Raw genomic sequence first — 16,082 nt, 5'->3', positions numbered from 1 at the left:
GTGTATGCTTTCAGCGGCTGCAGCGTCAGTGTGTGCAGGGCTAAGGATTCAATTCAGTCAGTGTTCCAAAGTAAGCAGTCAATAAAGAGAAAGTGTGAAGGATTGTAAATGAGGGGGTGAAACAGTGCATAGAGTCCTTGGCCAAAGGCACTTAGAGGTTTCCTTATCTACATAGCCTAATACAGTTTTTATGTAAAATTAAATAAAGAAAGTCCCTTGTATGAATATGTAAATGAGTTATAAAAGAGTTACATTAAAAAAAATCTTTATTGATTGTCTAAAATGTAAATCCCTCAGATTCTTTCATTTCTATTTATTATTCGTAAACATGTTGACATGAAAAAAATTAATCTCCACAAATGAATAAGGTAAGGCTAACAAAATCACATACTGGTTTACAAAAGTACTGCAGTGTACTGTACAAGCTGTTGAATTATATCTCAAATTCAAATTCAAGTCTCTAAAAAAAGTATAAAGAGTAAAAAAACATAAAAAAAGTTTTTTTTCTCACTTATTTTGTGAAAAAAGTATAAACAATAAAAAGTTAAAGGGATAGTCCAGTCTTCTACTAATTGTCTGCAGTCAATCTGTATGGCTGCAGACGTCTGATTCCATACAGCATCCACACTGTACACTGTCAGGATTTTCCCAGGGTTTAATGGTGACTATCACAATTAGTAGGAATATGGACAGAAATATGCAAATAGAATACTTGAGGTTACAAGACCGATAGCTCTTGGAGAATCTTGACAGTGTGATGTGCATGCTGTAAGGATTCAGAAGTTCGCAATCACATAGAGTGACTGCAGACTTTTATCAAAAAATTGGACAACCCCTTTAACACAATTATCATTATTGTGTTTTAATATCCTAACATTTTTCATGCACAGTGAGCAGCTTAAAAATTATATATTACCCCCCAATTAAATAAATATGATTAAAATTCAAATATCCAAATTAGTAACCAGTAAAAAATATATCATTCTCTTAAAAAAATCTAGTGACTAAAAACAGCATATGCAGTAAAAACAGGGAGATAATCAGAGAGATGATTTTTTTCTAATACTCCTTGTTCTCTATGCATATACTTTAATGTCAATAATGTTGCAGGGGAAGGTGGGGTGCATGATGCTAATGAATAACAGGTATAAGTGACAATGATCCCGGACTAATGCACATGCATGATCACTGAGATTAAACTTTAGTTTTATAGATGATACGTAAGCACAAGTCTTTAGTATAAGAAAGAAAGAGCCACACTCACAATTCCATTTTTAAAAATAGAGAGTCCTGGACCCATAGAAGCGCCGGACGGGCACAAGACGGCCATAGTCTACAAACACTCCTCGAATCCCCCTGCTTAATGCATAGAGTGGGGAAAAAAAGTATTTAGTCAGCCACCAATTGTGTAAGTTCTCCCACTTAAAAAAGATGAGAGAGGCCTGTAATTAACATCATAGGTAGACCTCAACTATGAGAGACAAAATGAGAAAACAAATCCTGAATATAACATTGTCTGATTTGGAAAGAAATTTTTTTCAAATTTTGGTGGAAAATAAGTATTTAGTCAGTTACAAACAAGCAAGATTTCTGGCTCTCACAGACTTGTAACTTCTTCTTTAAGAGGCTCCTCTGTCCTCCACTCATTACCTGTAGTGCTGGCATCTGTTTGTTTGAACTTGTTATCAGTATAAAAGACACCTGTCCGCAACCTCAAACAGTCACACTCCAAACTCCACTAGGGTGAAGACCAAAGCGCTGTCGAAGGACACAAGAAACAAAATTGTAGCCCTGCACCAGACTGGGAAGACTGAATCTTCAATAGGCAAGCAGCTTGGTGTGAAGAAATCAACTGTGGGAGCAATAATTAGAAAATGGAAGACATACAAGACCACTTATAATCTCCCTCGATCTGGGGCTCCACACAAGATCTCTCCCTGTGGGATCAAAATTATCTCAAGAACGGTGAGCAAAAATCCCAGAACCACACGGAGGGGGGGACCTAGTGAATGACCTGCAGAGAGCTGAGACCAACGTTACACAGGCTACCATCAGTAACACACTATGTCACCAGGGACTCAGATCCTGCAGTGCCAGACGTGTCCTCCTGCTTAAGCCATTACATGTCCATGCCCATCTGAAGTTTGCTAGAGAGCATTTCGATGATCCAGAAGAGTATTGGGAGAATGTCAAATGGTCAGATGAAACCAAAGTAGAACTGTGTGGTAGAAACACAACTCATTGTGTTTGGAGGAGAAAGAATGCTGAGTTGCATCCAAAGAACACCATACCTACTGTGAAGAATGGGGGTGGCAACATCATGCTTTGGGGCTGTTTCTCTGCCAAAGGACCAGGACAACGGATCCATGTACATGAAAGAATGAATGGGTCTATGTATGGTGAGATTTTGAGTGCAAACCTCCTTCTATCAGCAAGGGTATTAAAGATGATACTTGGCTGGGTCTTTCAGCATGACAATGATCCCAAGCATACTCCCAGGGCAACAAAGGAGTGGCTTTGTAAGAAGCATTTAAAGGTCCTGGAGTGGCCTAGCCAGTCTCCAGATCTAAACCCTATAGAAAACCTTTGGAGAGAGTTGAAAGTCCGTGTTGCCCAGTGACAGCCCCAAAACATCACTGCTGTTGAGGAGATATGCATGGAGGAATGGGCCAACATACCAGCAACAGTGTGTGCCAACCTTGTGAAGACTTACAGAAAACGTTTGACCTCTGTCATTGCCAACAAAGGATATATAACAAAGTATTGAGATGAACTTTTGTAATTGACCAAATACTTAAAAAAAATTTCTTTCCAAATCAGACATTGTGATTTTCAGGATTTTTTTTCTTATTTTGTCTCTCATAATTGAGGTCTACCTATGATGTCAATTACAGGCCTCTCTCATCTTTTTATCTGGGAGAACTTGCACAATTGGTGGCTGATTAAATACTTTTTTCCCCACTGTAGATGTCTAGAATATTTATGGAATAAAGGACGTTCTATTTTTAAAAAAAGAATGATGAGTACAGCTTTTTCTTTCTTATAGTAAACATTGTTCCTGGTTCCTTTTGAGAAATAGCACCATGATCATTCCTATTGCCACATAAGCTCATAATAGGAAAGTTTAACCCCTTAATAACATCTGACGTACTAATACGCGTCTGTGCCTTGGGACTTAAGAGCCAGACCCGTATTAGTACGTCATATCTTTAATGCGGCACCGCGACTTAAGTCGCCGTGACAGCATTAAAGTTACGGTGCCATCCAACCTCTGGGTAGATGGAGTCATCATCCCGGGGGCTGTCGCCGCCCCCCCGCACCAGCGATCGCTGTGATTGGCTGTTCAAATCTGAACAGCCAATCACAGCATTTCTCACTGTTTCCGGCAATGTGATTGCCGGAAACAGTGATCTGCAGCCTAGGATCGGTGCTCCTAAGAGCACCGATCCTAGGCTGTTGCTAGGACACCCCAGCCCTCGCCGCAGACTGCTATGATCGGTGCGATCGCCGATCACATCGATCACACCGATCGTAGCGCGACCGCGCGGTGATGACAGGGCGGTCATGGGGCGGTGACCAGCTTCTGACCTGCCTGTCACCGCCCCATGACCCCCTGTAATGTGATTCAAGCCCCCAGACTACTGTGATTGGAGCGATCGATGATGACATCGATCACTCCAATCAGAGTACCTGAATACAGGTGACCAGGCGGTCACAGGGAAGTGTCACCTCTCTGTGACCCCCTGTGGTGCGTGCTCTTTTCCAGCCATGTCTGATTGGTGCAATCAGTGTCACCAATCAGATGGCTGGGGCACAACATGCACCACAGGGGGTCACAGAGAGGTGACACCTCCATGTGACCGCCTGGTCACCTGTATTCAGGTACTCTGATTGGAGCGATCAATGTCATCAATGATTGCTCCAATCAGATTACCTCCACCTGTCACCACCCCATCATCACCCTGTGACCGCCCTGCAGACCCTCACACTTGGTGAGGATTTCTACAGAGCGATCACATCTGATGTGTCTGTGCTGGGCCTTGTAGTGCCACAGAATATTCTGTGGCACCACAAGACCATCTTCTCACTGTTCCAGTCGTTGCTGCTGCTGCCGCTGCTCCTGGATCTTCTGTTCCAGCGTCCTGGATCTTCTGCTCCAGCTCCTGGATCTTCTGCTCCTGACCTGCTGTGATTCCTGCTCCAGAGCCTGCTGCTGATCCTGCAGAGAAGACTTTGGTAAGTCTGTTCTCCCCTCATCCACCCCAATCCCCCCTCCCCCCTCTTTTTACCCCCCCCTTACCTTTTTTTCTGAATCCAGCAGCGGTCTCCAGCTCTGGTCCGAGTTTCCAGCTCCGCTTCCGGTCACCAGCGCCGGGCTCCTGGTCACCAGCGTCGGGCTCCTGGTCTCCTGCTCCGGGCTCCCGGGCTCCTGCTCCGGGCTCCCGGTCACCAGCGCCGGGCTCCTGGTCTCCTGCACCGGGCTCCTGGTCTCCTGCTCCGGGCTCCTGCTCCGAGCTCCTGCGCCGGGCTCCCGGTCACCAGCTCCGCTTCCGGTCACCAGCGCCGGGCTCCTGGTCACCAGCGTCGGGCTCCTGGTCTCCTGCTCCGGGCTCCCGGGCTCCTGCTCCGGGCTCCCGGTCACCAGCTTCGGGCTCCTGGTCACCAGCGCCGGGCTCCTGGTCTCCTGCACCGGGCTCCTGGTCTCCTGCTCCGGGCTCCTGCTCCGGGCTCCTGCGCCGGGCTCCCGGTCACCAGCTTCGGGCTCCTGGTCACCAGCGCCGGGCTCCTGGTCTCCTGCACTGGGCTCCTGGTCTCCTGCTCCGGGCTCCTGCGCCGGGCTCCCGATCACTAGCTTCGGGCTCCCGGTCACCAGCGCCGGGCTCCCGGTCTCCTGCTCCGGGCTCCCGGTCTCCTGCTCTGGGTCTTCTGTTCCAGTCCTGCTGACCCTTTGTTAAGTCCATCTCTGATCTCTCCTCATCCACCCCAATCCCCCTCTTCCCACTCCCCTGTCTTTTTACCCCTCTTCCCACTCCCCTGTCTTTTTACCTCCCTTCCCACCCCAATCTTCCTCACCCCTGTGTCCCTGTTAATTCTGTTGCTTCTGATCTCCAGCTCCAGTACCGGTGTCCTGCTCCGGGCTCCTGGTCTCCTGCTCCGGGTTCCTGGTCTCCTGCTCCGGGCTCCAGCTCCGGGCTCCCGGTCTCCTGCTCTGGGTCTTCTGTTCCAGTCCTGCTGACCCTTTGGTAAGTCCATCTCTGATCTCCCCTCATCCACCCCAATCCCCCTCTTCCCACTCCCCTGTCTTTTTATCCCTCTTCCCACTCCCCTGTCTTTTTACCCCCCTTCCCACCCCAATCCGCCTCACCCCAGTGTCCCTGTTAATTCTTTTGCTTCTTATCTCCAGCTCCAGTACCGGTCTCCTGCTCCGGGCTCCCGGTCTCCTGCTCCGGGCTCCCGGTCTCCTGCTCCGGGCTCCTGCTCCGGGCTCCCGGGCTCCTGCTCCGGGCTCCTGCTCCGGGCTCCCGGTCTCCTGCTCCGGGCTCCCGGTCTCCTGCTCCGGTCTCCTGCTCCGGGCTTCTGGTCTCCTGCTCCGGTCTCCTGCTCTGGGCTCCCGGTCTCCTGCTCCGGGCTCCTGCTCCCGGTCTCCTGCTCCGGGCTCCTGGTCTCCTGCTCCGGGCTCCTGCTCCCGGTCTCCTGCTCCGGGCTCCCCGTCTCCTGCTCCGGGCTCCCGGTCTCCTGCTCCGGGCTCCTGCTCCCGGTCTCCTGCTCCGGGCTCCCGGTCTCCTGCTCCGGGCTCCCGGGCTCCTGCTCCGGGCTTCCGGTCTACTGCTCCGGGCTCCCAGTCACCAGCGCTGGGCTCCTGCTCCGGGCTCCCGGTCCTGAAAGAAGAACAGAGAGGACTTTGGTAAGTAATCTCTGATCTCCCCTCATCCAACCCAATTCCCCTCTTCCCACTCCCCACACATTTGTGCGCACATCCAGCAGCCGCCGAGTATTGATCGGTGGCATAGTTCACCAATCCTCACTCGTGCTCGCTGTTTGCACCACATACAGTATTTCCTTTTTCCACACACTCTAAATAAAGTACTGACACACACACACTCTCAATAAAGTATTGACACACACGCACCACATACATAACAAACAATGTCCTGCTCATCCCAAGCTCAGTATTCAGCGGAGGAGGCATACGCTATTCTTGCCTCCGACACTGACAGTGAGGGTGAGGATCCCACATTTCTTTATTTTTCCGACTCCTCGTCGTCTTCCTCCTTCTCTTCTTCCTTCTCTTCCTCAGGTTCTGCTGGCCCGCCCCGCCGTCGTCGCAGGAGAGATGTTCCAGCGCCCCCCACTACTGAGCCTATATGGACTTCGCCCCCCGAAAATTATGAGCCGCTGATTCCTGATTTCGTAGCGGAATCAGGAATCAAGTTTGACACCACCGGCCTCACAGAAATAGACTTTTTCAAAGTCTTTTTCTCTGAGGATTTTCTAAACCTCCTGGTGGGCCAAACTAATTTGTATGCTCATCAATTTTTAGAACAAAACCCCTCTTCATCATTTTCTAACTGGTCTCCTGTAGACGCAGTAGAAATGATGAAGTTTTGGGGCCTGGTCCTTCTTATGGGGATCTTGAAGAAGCCCGAGCTTCGGCAATACTGGAGTGTTGACGTTTTGTATAACACTCCAGTGTTCCGAATGGTCATGCCCCGGACACGCATTCAGGCCATCTACAAGTTCTTGCATTACCAAGATAATGCAAGGTGTCCGGCACGCGACGACCCGAACTTTGATCGTCTTTTCAAAGTTTGGCCTGTCATCGAACACTTCAACAACAAGTTTGGTGAAGTGTACGTGCCCCAAAGGGACATCTGTGTGGATGAGTCCTTAATTTCTTTTAAGGGGCGACTTGGATTCCGGCAGTACCTGCCCAGTAAGAGGGCAAGGTACGGGATCAAGCTGTATAAACTTTGTGAGAGTACCTCAGGTTACACTCACAAGTTTAGAGTTTATGAAGGGAAGGACTCCTGGATTGAACCCCCTGAATGCCCCCCTGTTCTGGGAGTGAGTGGGAAAATTGTGTGGGACTTGGTGCACCCACTGCTTGATAAAGGTTATCACCTCTACGTGGATAACTTTTATACAAGTATCCCGCTCTTCCAGTCCCTCTCTGCGCGACGTACCGCAGCCTGCGGTACTGTCCGCAAAATTCAGAAAGGCCTCCCAAAGACGCTAATTGGGCAGCTGCTCAGAAGGGGTGAGAGCAGAGCCCAATGTAGCGACCACCTGTTGATGGTCAAGTACAAGGACAAAAGGGATGTCCTTTTCTTGACCACCATACATGGTGATGGCAGCACACTCAGCACTGTACGAGGTTCCACTACACAGGTCGTCAAACCAGACTGTGTAGTGGGGTACAACAAGTACATGGGGGGAGTTGATCTCTCTTATCAAGTCCTCCAGCCATACAGTGCTTTGAGAAAGTCCAGAGTGTGGTACAAGAAGCTGGCCGTGCACATTGTACAGATGGCAATGCACAATGCTTTCCTTCTGTCACAATGTGCAGGCCAGACTTCTGCGTCGTATCTTCAGTTTCAGGAAACAGTTATCAAGGCCCTGATATTTGGCAGCGGTGACAGAGCGGGACCCAGTACTTCTGGAATTGAAGGACCGAGAATTGTACCAGGCCAGCATTTCCCAGGGCAGATCCCTCACAGCGGTAAAAATGGAAAGTCACAAAAGAGGTGCCGAGTGTGTTATAAAAGTGGAATACGCAAGGACACAATTTATCAATGTGACACCTGCCCTGACAAACCTGGCCTGTGTATGAAAGACTGCTTCAAAAGGTACCATACTTCGATGGATTATTGAATTAATTTCTGACGTATGACAACCTGACGAACACTACACAGCTGACGTAGTGTTCGTCAGGTTGTCATACGTCAGTTGCGTAGTGTTCGTCAGATTGTCCTACACAACTGATGTACAACACTACATTACAAAATTCAAAAATCAACTAACTACCGAAAAGGGGGCACTTGTTAGGCATTTCACTGTTTAGGCACATCAGGGGCTCTGAGAACATGACATGACGCCCGCAGACCATTCCATCAAAGTCTGCATTCAAAAGCGTCACTCCTTCCCTTCCGAGCCCTTACATGCACCCAAACAGTAGTTTTTTCTAACACATGGGGTATAGGCGTACTCAGGAGAAATTGCACAACAACTTATGGGGTGCAATTTCTCCTGGTACCCTTGTGAAAATATTTTTTTTTGCATTTTTGTGTAAAAAATGTTTTTTTTTTATTTTCACAAGTCAACATTATGATTTTCTGTGAAGCACCTGGGGGTTCAATGGGCTCACGACACATCTACATAAGTTCCCTGGGGGGTCTAGTTTCCAAAATGGGGTCACTTGTGGGGGAGCTCCAATGTTTAGACAAACAGAGGCTCTCCAAATGCAACATGGTGTCCCCTAACAAATTGGAACCATGTCGCGTTTGGAGAGCTCCTGCGTGTCTAAACATTGAAGCTCCCCCACAAGTGATCCCATTTTGGAAACTAGACCACCCAAGGCACCTATCTAGATGCATAGTGAGCACTTGGAACCCCCAGGTGCTTCACAAATTGATCCATAAAAATGAAAAAGTGTTTTTTTTTCACTTTTTCATTTTTACGAATCAATTTGTGAAGCACCTGGGTGTTCCAAGTGCTCACTATGCATCTAGATACGTGCCTTGGGGGTCTAGTTTCCAAAATGGGGTCACTTGTGGGGGAGCTCCAATGTTTAGACACACAGGGGCTCTCCAAACGCGACATGGTTCCAATTTGTTAGGGGACTCCATGTTGCGTTTGGAGAGCCCCTGTGTGTCTAAACATTTGAGCTCCCCCACAAGTGACCCTATTTTGGAAACTAGACCCCCCAAGGCACCTATCTAGATGCGTAGTTAGCAATTGGAACCCCTAGGTGCTTCACAAATTGATTTGTAAAAATGGAAAAGTATTTTTTTTTCCACTTTTTCATTTTTACAAATCAATTTGTGAAGCACCTGGGGGTTCCAAGTGCTCACTATGCATCTAGATAGGTGCCTTGGGGGGTCTAGTTTCCAAAATGGGGTCACTTGTGGGGGAGCTCCAAGGTTTGGGCACACAGGGGCTTCTCCAAACGCAACATGGTGTCCGCTAACAATTTGAGCCGATTTTCCATTCAATTTGTTAGCGGACACCATGTTGCATTTGGAGAGTCCCTGTGTGCCCAAACCTTGGAGCTCCCCCACAAGTGACCCCATTTTCGAAACTAGACCCCCCAAGGCACCTATCTAGATGCATAGTGAGCACTTGGAACCCCCAGGAGCTTCACAAATTGATTCGTAACAATGAAAAAGTGAAAAAAAAAACACTTTTTTTATTTTTACGAATCAATTTGTGAAGCACCTGGGTGTTCCAAATGCTCACTATGCATATAGATAGGTGCCTTGGGGGGTCTAGTTTCCAAAATGGGGTCACTTGTGGGGGAGCTCCAATGTTTGGGCACACAGAGACTCTCCAAATGCAACATGGTGTCCGCTAACAAATTGAATGGAAAATCGGCTCAAATTGTTAGCGGACACCATGTTGCGTTTGGAAAGCCTCTGTGTGCCCAAACATTGGAGCTCCCCCACAAGTGACCCCATTTTGGAAACTAGACCCCCCAACGCACCTATCTAGATGCATACTGAGCACTTGGAACCCCCAGGTGCTTCACAAATTGGTTCAGAAAAATTAAAAAGTGTTTTTTTTTTCACTTTTTCATTGTTACGACTCAATTTGTGAAGCACCTGGGAGTTCCAAGTGCTCACTATGCATCTAGATAGGTGCCTTGGGGGGTCTAGCTTCCAAAATGGGGTCACTTGTGGGGGAGCTCCAATGTTTGGGCACACAGGCGCTCTCCAAACTCAACATGGTGTCCGCTAATTATTCAACCAAATTTTACAATCAAAAAGTCAAACGGCTCTCCTTCCCTTCCGAGCCCTGCCGTGCGCCTAAACAGTGTTTTTTCCCCACATATGGGGTATCTGCGTGCCCAGGGGAAATTGCACAACAAACTTTGAGGTCCATTTTTTCTTGTTACCCCTGTGAAAATAAAAAAAATTGGGTCTAAATAAACATTTTTGTGAAAAAAGTTAAATGTTCATTTTTTTCTTCCACATTCCAAAAATTCCTGTGAAGCTCCTGAAGGGTTAATAAAGTTCTTGAATGTGGTTTTGAGCATCTTGAGGGGTGCAGTTTTTAGAATGGTGTCACTTTTGGGTATTTTCTGTCAAAAACACCTCTCAAAGTGACTTCAAATGTGATGTGGTCCTTAAAAAAATGGTTTTGTAAATTTTGTTGGAAAAATGAGAAATCGCTGGTCAAATTTTAACCCTTATAGCTCCCTAACAAAAAAAATTTTGGTTCCAAAATTGTGCTGATGTAAAGTAGACATGTGGAAAATGTTATTTATTAAATATTTTGTGTGACATATCTCTCTGATTTAAGGGCATAAAAATTAAAAGTTTGAAAATTGCAAAATTTTCAAATTTTTCGCCAAATTTCCGTTTTTTTCACAAATAAACACAAGTGATATCAAAGAAATTTTACCACAATCATGAAGTACAATATGTCACGAAAAAACAGTCTCAGAATCAGGGGGATCCGTTGAAGCGTTCCAGAGTAATTACCTCATAAAGTGACAGTGGTCAGAATTGTAACAATTGGCCTGGTCATTAACGTGCAAACCACCCTCGGGGCTTAAGGGGTTAAACATATGTCATTTTGGCTTGCTGGTGGCACAGTTCTTTTTTGGTTTTGACATAACCACTAGTGTTGAGGAAAAGTTCAAATTCACTTGTTCACGCAAATTTTCCTGGGAAATTTAATTTGCAGAGAAATTTAACATCATTTATTATGCTCTGGGATCTCTCCAGACCCCAGAGCATAGTAAACATAAGATGTAAAAAATAAAAAAATAATTATATTTATCTTATCTCTCACCTCTCCATCCCCTCTACTCCTCACCATAACAGTTTGGTCCTTGTTGTTTCTTTTTATCACTGCCATGAGCGCTGGATCCCAGGCCTCTTCACATTTAACTAGGACTTCAAGCTATAATGAGGTCTGGGATGGCTCAGAGCAAGCATGCATAAGGTCACAATGTCATAACATTATGAAGTTCACAATGACCTTATGCATGCTTGCACAGAACCATCCTCAACCTCATTAGAGCCTTAAGTCCCAGCCTAGTGTAAAGAGGTCTAAGGACTCAGCGCTCTCAGCAGTGATAAGAAGATGTGACAAGAACCAGATTGGTGACAGCAAGGATGGCATGAGCTAGAAAAGATAGCAATAAGGTATTATTTTCTATTTATTTTTTAACCTTTCATTGCCCTGCACAGTTCAGTAAAATGGTGGCTAGCGGTCACCAATTTTTATTAAATTGTCCAGAAGCGATTTACAAAAATCCACATTTTGGCAAATACAGAATTTTGTAATATTAGAATAGAATTCAATTCCACTTGAATATATTTGCTTATATCTAATAGACACATTTATAATAAAGACATAGTTACAAAAGTCTTTATGGCGATACTATAAATACTGCTATCAGGGCCCCCTTTATTAAAATGCAATACCCCAGAAAAAAATTCTCCAAATCACCAAGTTGCTGCTTCTTTCCATTCCACCTCACTAAAGATAATTGTTTGTAAAGTTTTGAATGACAAGTTATTGTGTTATAAGATTTTCAGACTTTTCAGAGTATACTTGACAGAAGATCTAATAGGGTATTCTAAGCAGTGTCAAGGCTCTCTTAGAGCCTTGGTTTGTTGTGTAAACAATTTAATATTTATTTGCAATTTGTATGCCACACAACATTAACAACTTTTCCTAATAATTAGCCAACTCTAAAAATTGTTACAATTAAGAAAATTACATTCCTTGCAAATATTTCATTCTCTTATCTGATTACTACATAGAGGTGTAGAATAGTTTGATCTAACACATAATGTCTTATCTATATCATGATGCAGAAAGATATCTTGTTGCTAAAAACTTTAATTAGACACTTAACACAAGCAATTGACCATTTCAAGCTTTCCGCCTCCATATATTTTACTGAATTGTGATACGTCTGTCATGTTAGGAAATACTACATCTATATATACCACTTATAAGAAGGGCAGATCTACCCCATCTGTCAAGCAATGTCTCCACTAACAGACTTTTATAGCTTGTAATTTTTACATGGGTAGTATTCGCTTGCTCACTTTATTTACTTGGGAATTGATCTTTTCATATTTAATCAATGACTTCTACAATCTATTAGGCAAACTAAAATGAGACAAAGTGTATGGTCAGTCCACAAACTTAACACACATACACATTTCTATTGGTGAACCCTAGATCCAGCAATCGAATAAGGTCTTCTTCTTTTCTCCAAGATTTACAGATGAAATCCTCAGCCATCCTTTTGCTGCTGATCTTTTATAAGCATATAAATGTACACTGACTGCATACACTCCATATGTTAGTAGGTGAGAGGCATATAAGATATATTTAGTACTTCCGACAATTGTAGCATACCTGTTCCATGAACGAACTGGTGACACAAAATCCAAATTTTATAAAGTCTAGTCTTGTCTGAGCACTAGTCATCATCAAATATACCATCAGGGGAAAAATCTCTATCACTGCTATCTTTGGTTTGTTAAATGCCAAATTGTTCACAAGGTTGAAAATCCATTACATTTTTTGGAAAATCAGCTGGTGAAACATTATTTTTACAATAGCCTATTAGTTAGTTAGCCACCAGATTGGGGGGCATTATTTTTTATAAAATCTGTACTCAATTTAAGCTATACTTAAACGATATTAGATACATAACCTTTCCAGACCCAATAAAATGTAATGTTTTCCACTAACCCCATATCTGCAGGTTAATAGCATTTTTTTCTTGTGACAGGTTCCCTTTAATAGGAAGTTTCAGTTGAAAGCCATTCTACAGCAATTTTAATCATATGATATGTCAAAATATTCTATGATTATTTAAACAATAGATTAGCCTTATGGAATAAAAATTGTGAAGACTTTAAGAAAAACTATTCAATAGAAGATTGGCTAACAGCTATTATATGGATTTTCCACCAATTTTGAAAACATTATAGATGGTAGAGATCCTAATTTTAAAATAGGACTCAGGAATTCCCTACCTCTCCACCACTGCTGTCATGTCAATGTAGAAGAGCTGAAGCCGTCCTGGGAACCATGGAAAGGTAAGGATGAGGTTGGTTTATTATTTTACTTTTATTGCAAAAGACATTGGCTTCAGCTGGAATAGGCCATACGGTAAGTAGAGTTTAATTTAGAACATTAAAGGAATGTGTGTTTATTTCAATTAAAGGAATTTATTCTGGGTGTTGGTGTTTTTTTTTAACTTTCACTATAGGGTTAGTAATGGGGGTGTCTTATAGATTCCTCCCCATTACTAACCTGGTCTTGATGTCAGCTGGCATTATAAGCTGACATCAACCTCAGCCCTATTACCCCACTGCCACCACTACAGGGCAGTGGGAAGAGCGAGTCTAAGTGCTAGAATTGGCACGTCCTAAGGATGCGCCATTTCTGGGGCGGCTGAGGGCTGGTATTTCTAGCCTGGGAGGGGGCCAATATTCATGGCACCCTTTCTGGGCTATTAATATCAGCCCCCAGCTGTCTGCCTAGCCTTTGCTAGCTATTGAAATAGGGGGACCCCACGTCATTTTTTTTAGGTCACCCATTGTAATAGCCAGTAAAGGCTAGGTATTCAGCTGGGGGCTGATATTAGTAGCCTGGGAAGCTCCGTGGGTATTACCCCCTTCCCAGGCTTCAAACATCTGCCCCAGTCATCTGTTTAACCTCCGCTAGAGACTAAAATTACAGGGAACCCCGCGCCAATTTTTTTAAAATAAATCCTTTATTTTAACACTAAATGACAAGTACAGTAACCAATACTGTCACTGTACTTATTATATATGTGACTGACATGTTTCTATCTATCTAATCTATGTGTGATGCTCTATTCTTTCTGTTCTAAGTTGTCGGTAGCAGCGTTATAACTGTATGCCGCTGCTGAATTGCCGGCTTTTCATGTTTCACTGTGAGCACTGTTCCCATCGATTTGGGCAATCACTGTAATGCCATAACCATCATGGCTCTAAAGAGCGCCAAACATGCTGGACGGGGACCCGAGCTCCCGCCCGAGCATCGAGCAAGTACTCGGCGAGCTCCGAGCATCTTGAGTACTGAGATGCTCGGGCGAGTACCGAGCAGTGGCGAGCATGCTCGCTCATCACTAGTAAACATAACATAACTCAACTCGCTACTTCGACATTGCGACATCATTATTGCCTGAAAAAAACATACAGTATCTTATTTCTTTCTTCTTGTCACCATATTATATAAAATATGACCTTTTTTTGTTAAACCATTTTTTCACTTTCATTTTTTTTCTGCCTTCTGGGAACCAATTTTTTTTTCAGACAACAGAGCATGAGGGTCTGTTTTTTGCAAGACAAGTTGTAGTTTTAAGTTACAGTATTTATGTTAAATATAATGTACTGAAAAAACAGAAAAACATTCCAAGTGGGGTGGAACTGGAAAAAAATAGCATTTCAACCATTGTTGCTTGGATTTTATTTTTTCAATATTCATAAATCAGTAATAAAGATATGTTAAGTTTGTTCTTGGACCCAGAATGGTTATGTTGATACTGTACTGTATTTTTATAGGATTTTTAAGTTTTACTGCTTAAACGTAAAAAAAATTGGTTTGCGACGCCATTTTCTGAGGGCCATAACGTTTTTTTAATTCAATCACATTGTATGAGTACTAGTTACAGGTGCATCTCACTAAATTAGAATATCATCAAAATGTTAATTTATTTCAGTTCTTCAATACAAAAAGTGAAACTCATATATTAAATAGAGCCATTACAAACAGAGTGATCTATTTCAAGTGTTTATTTCTGTTAATGTTGATGATTATGGTTTACAACCAATTAAAACACAAAAGTCATTATCTCAGTAAATTAGAATAATTAACAAAAAACACCTACAAAGGCTTCCAAAGCATTTCAAAAAGGTCCCTTAGTCGGTTTCAGTAGGCTCCACAATCATGGGGAAGACTGCTGACTTGACAGATGTCCAGAAGGCAGTCATTGACACTAAGTAAATGCAAAGTAAATTTTACATTTCATTTGGAAACCAACGTCCCAGAGTTCGGAGGAAGAGTGGAAAGGCACACAATCCAAGCTGCTTGAGGTTTAGTGTGAAGTTTCCACAATCAGTGATGGTTTTGGGAGCCATGTCATCTGCTGGTGTAGGTCCACTATGTTTTATCAAGACCAAAATCAGCGCAGCCGTCTACCAGGAAATTTTAGAGCACTTCATGCTTCCCTCTGCCGACAAGCTTTTTGGAAATGGACATTTAATTCTCCAGCAGGACTTGGCACCTGTCCACACTACCAAAAGTACCAATACCTGGTTTTAAAACAACAGTATCACTGTGCTTGATTGGCCAGCAAACTCGCCTGCCTTAACCCCATAGAGAATTTATGGGGTATTGTCAAGAGGAAGATGAGGTACACCAGACCCAACAATGCAGATGAGCTGAAGGCTGCTATCAAAGCAAAGTATTCTAATTTACTGGGATAATGACTTTCGTGTTTTCATTGGCTGTAAGCCATAATCATCAACATTAACAGAAATGAACACTTGAAATAGATCACTCTGTTTGTAATGACTCTATATAATATATTAGTTTCACTTTTTGTATTGAAGAACTGAAATAAATTAACTTATTGATGATATTCTAACTTAGTGAGATGCACCTGTATTTGCATGGGGCAAGCTATAGTTTTAATTAGCACAATTTTGCGGTCTATGCAATTTTCTTGTCTCTTTTTATTCTTTTTTGGGATGGAGATTAAGTGACCAAAAACAGCAATTCTGCTGTTTTGAGTTTTTCAACATTTTTCTAAGCCCAATCTAAGGGGCTTAAGACAATCTGTACTTCATTGGAGTAGACAT

General features: G+C 43.8%; 1 protein-coding gene across 4 annotated transcripts in view; it reads right to left on the bottom strand.

Moving 5' to 3' along the window:
• Nucleotides 1–16,082, bottom strand: part of NLGN4X (neuroligin 4 X-linked) — a 513,298-nt gene that overhangs the window by 28,754 nt on the left and 468,462 nt on the right. The window lies entirely within an intron of this gene.

This window comes from Phyllobates terribilis, unplaced genomic scaffold (genome assembly GCF_046119375.1).
Source record: "Phyllobates terribilis strain yellow unplaced genomic scaffold, ASM4611937v1 Scaffold_2__4_contigs__length_985480577, whole genome shotgun sequence".
Classification (NCBI taxonomy): Eukaryota; Metazoa; Chordata; class Amphibia; order Anura; family Dendrobatidae; genus Phyllobates; species Phyllobates terribilis.
This window is presented reverse-complemented; position numbering and strand designations above follow the sequence as displayed.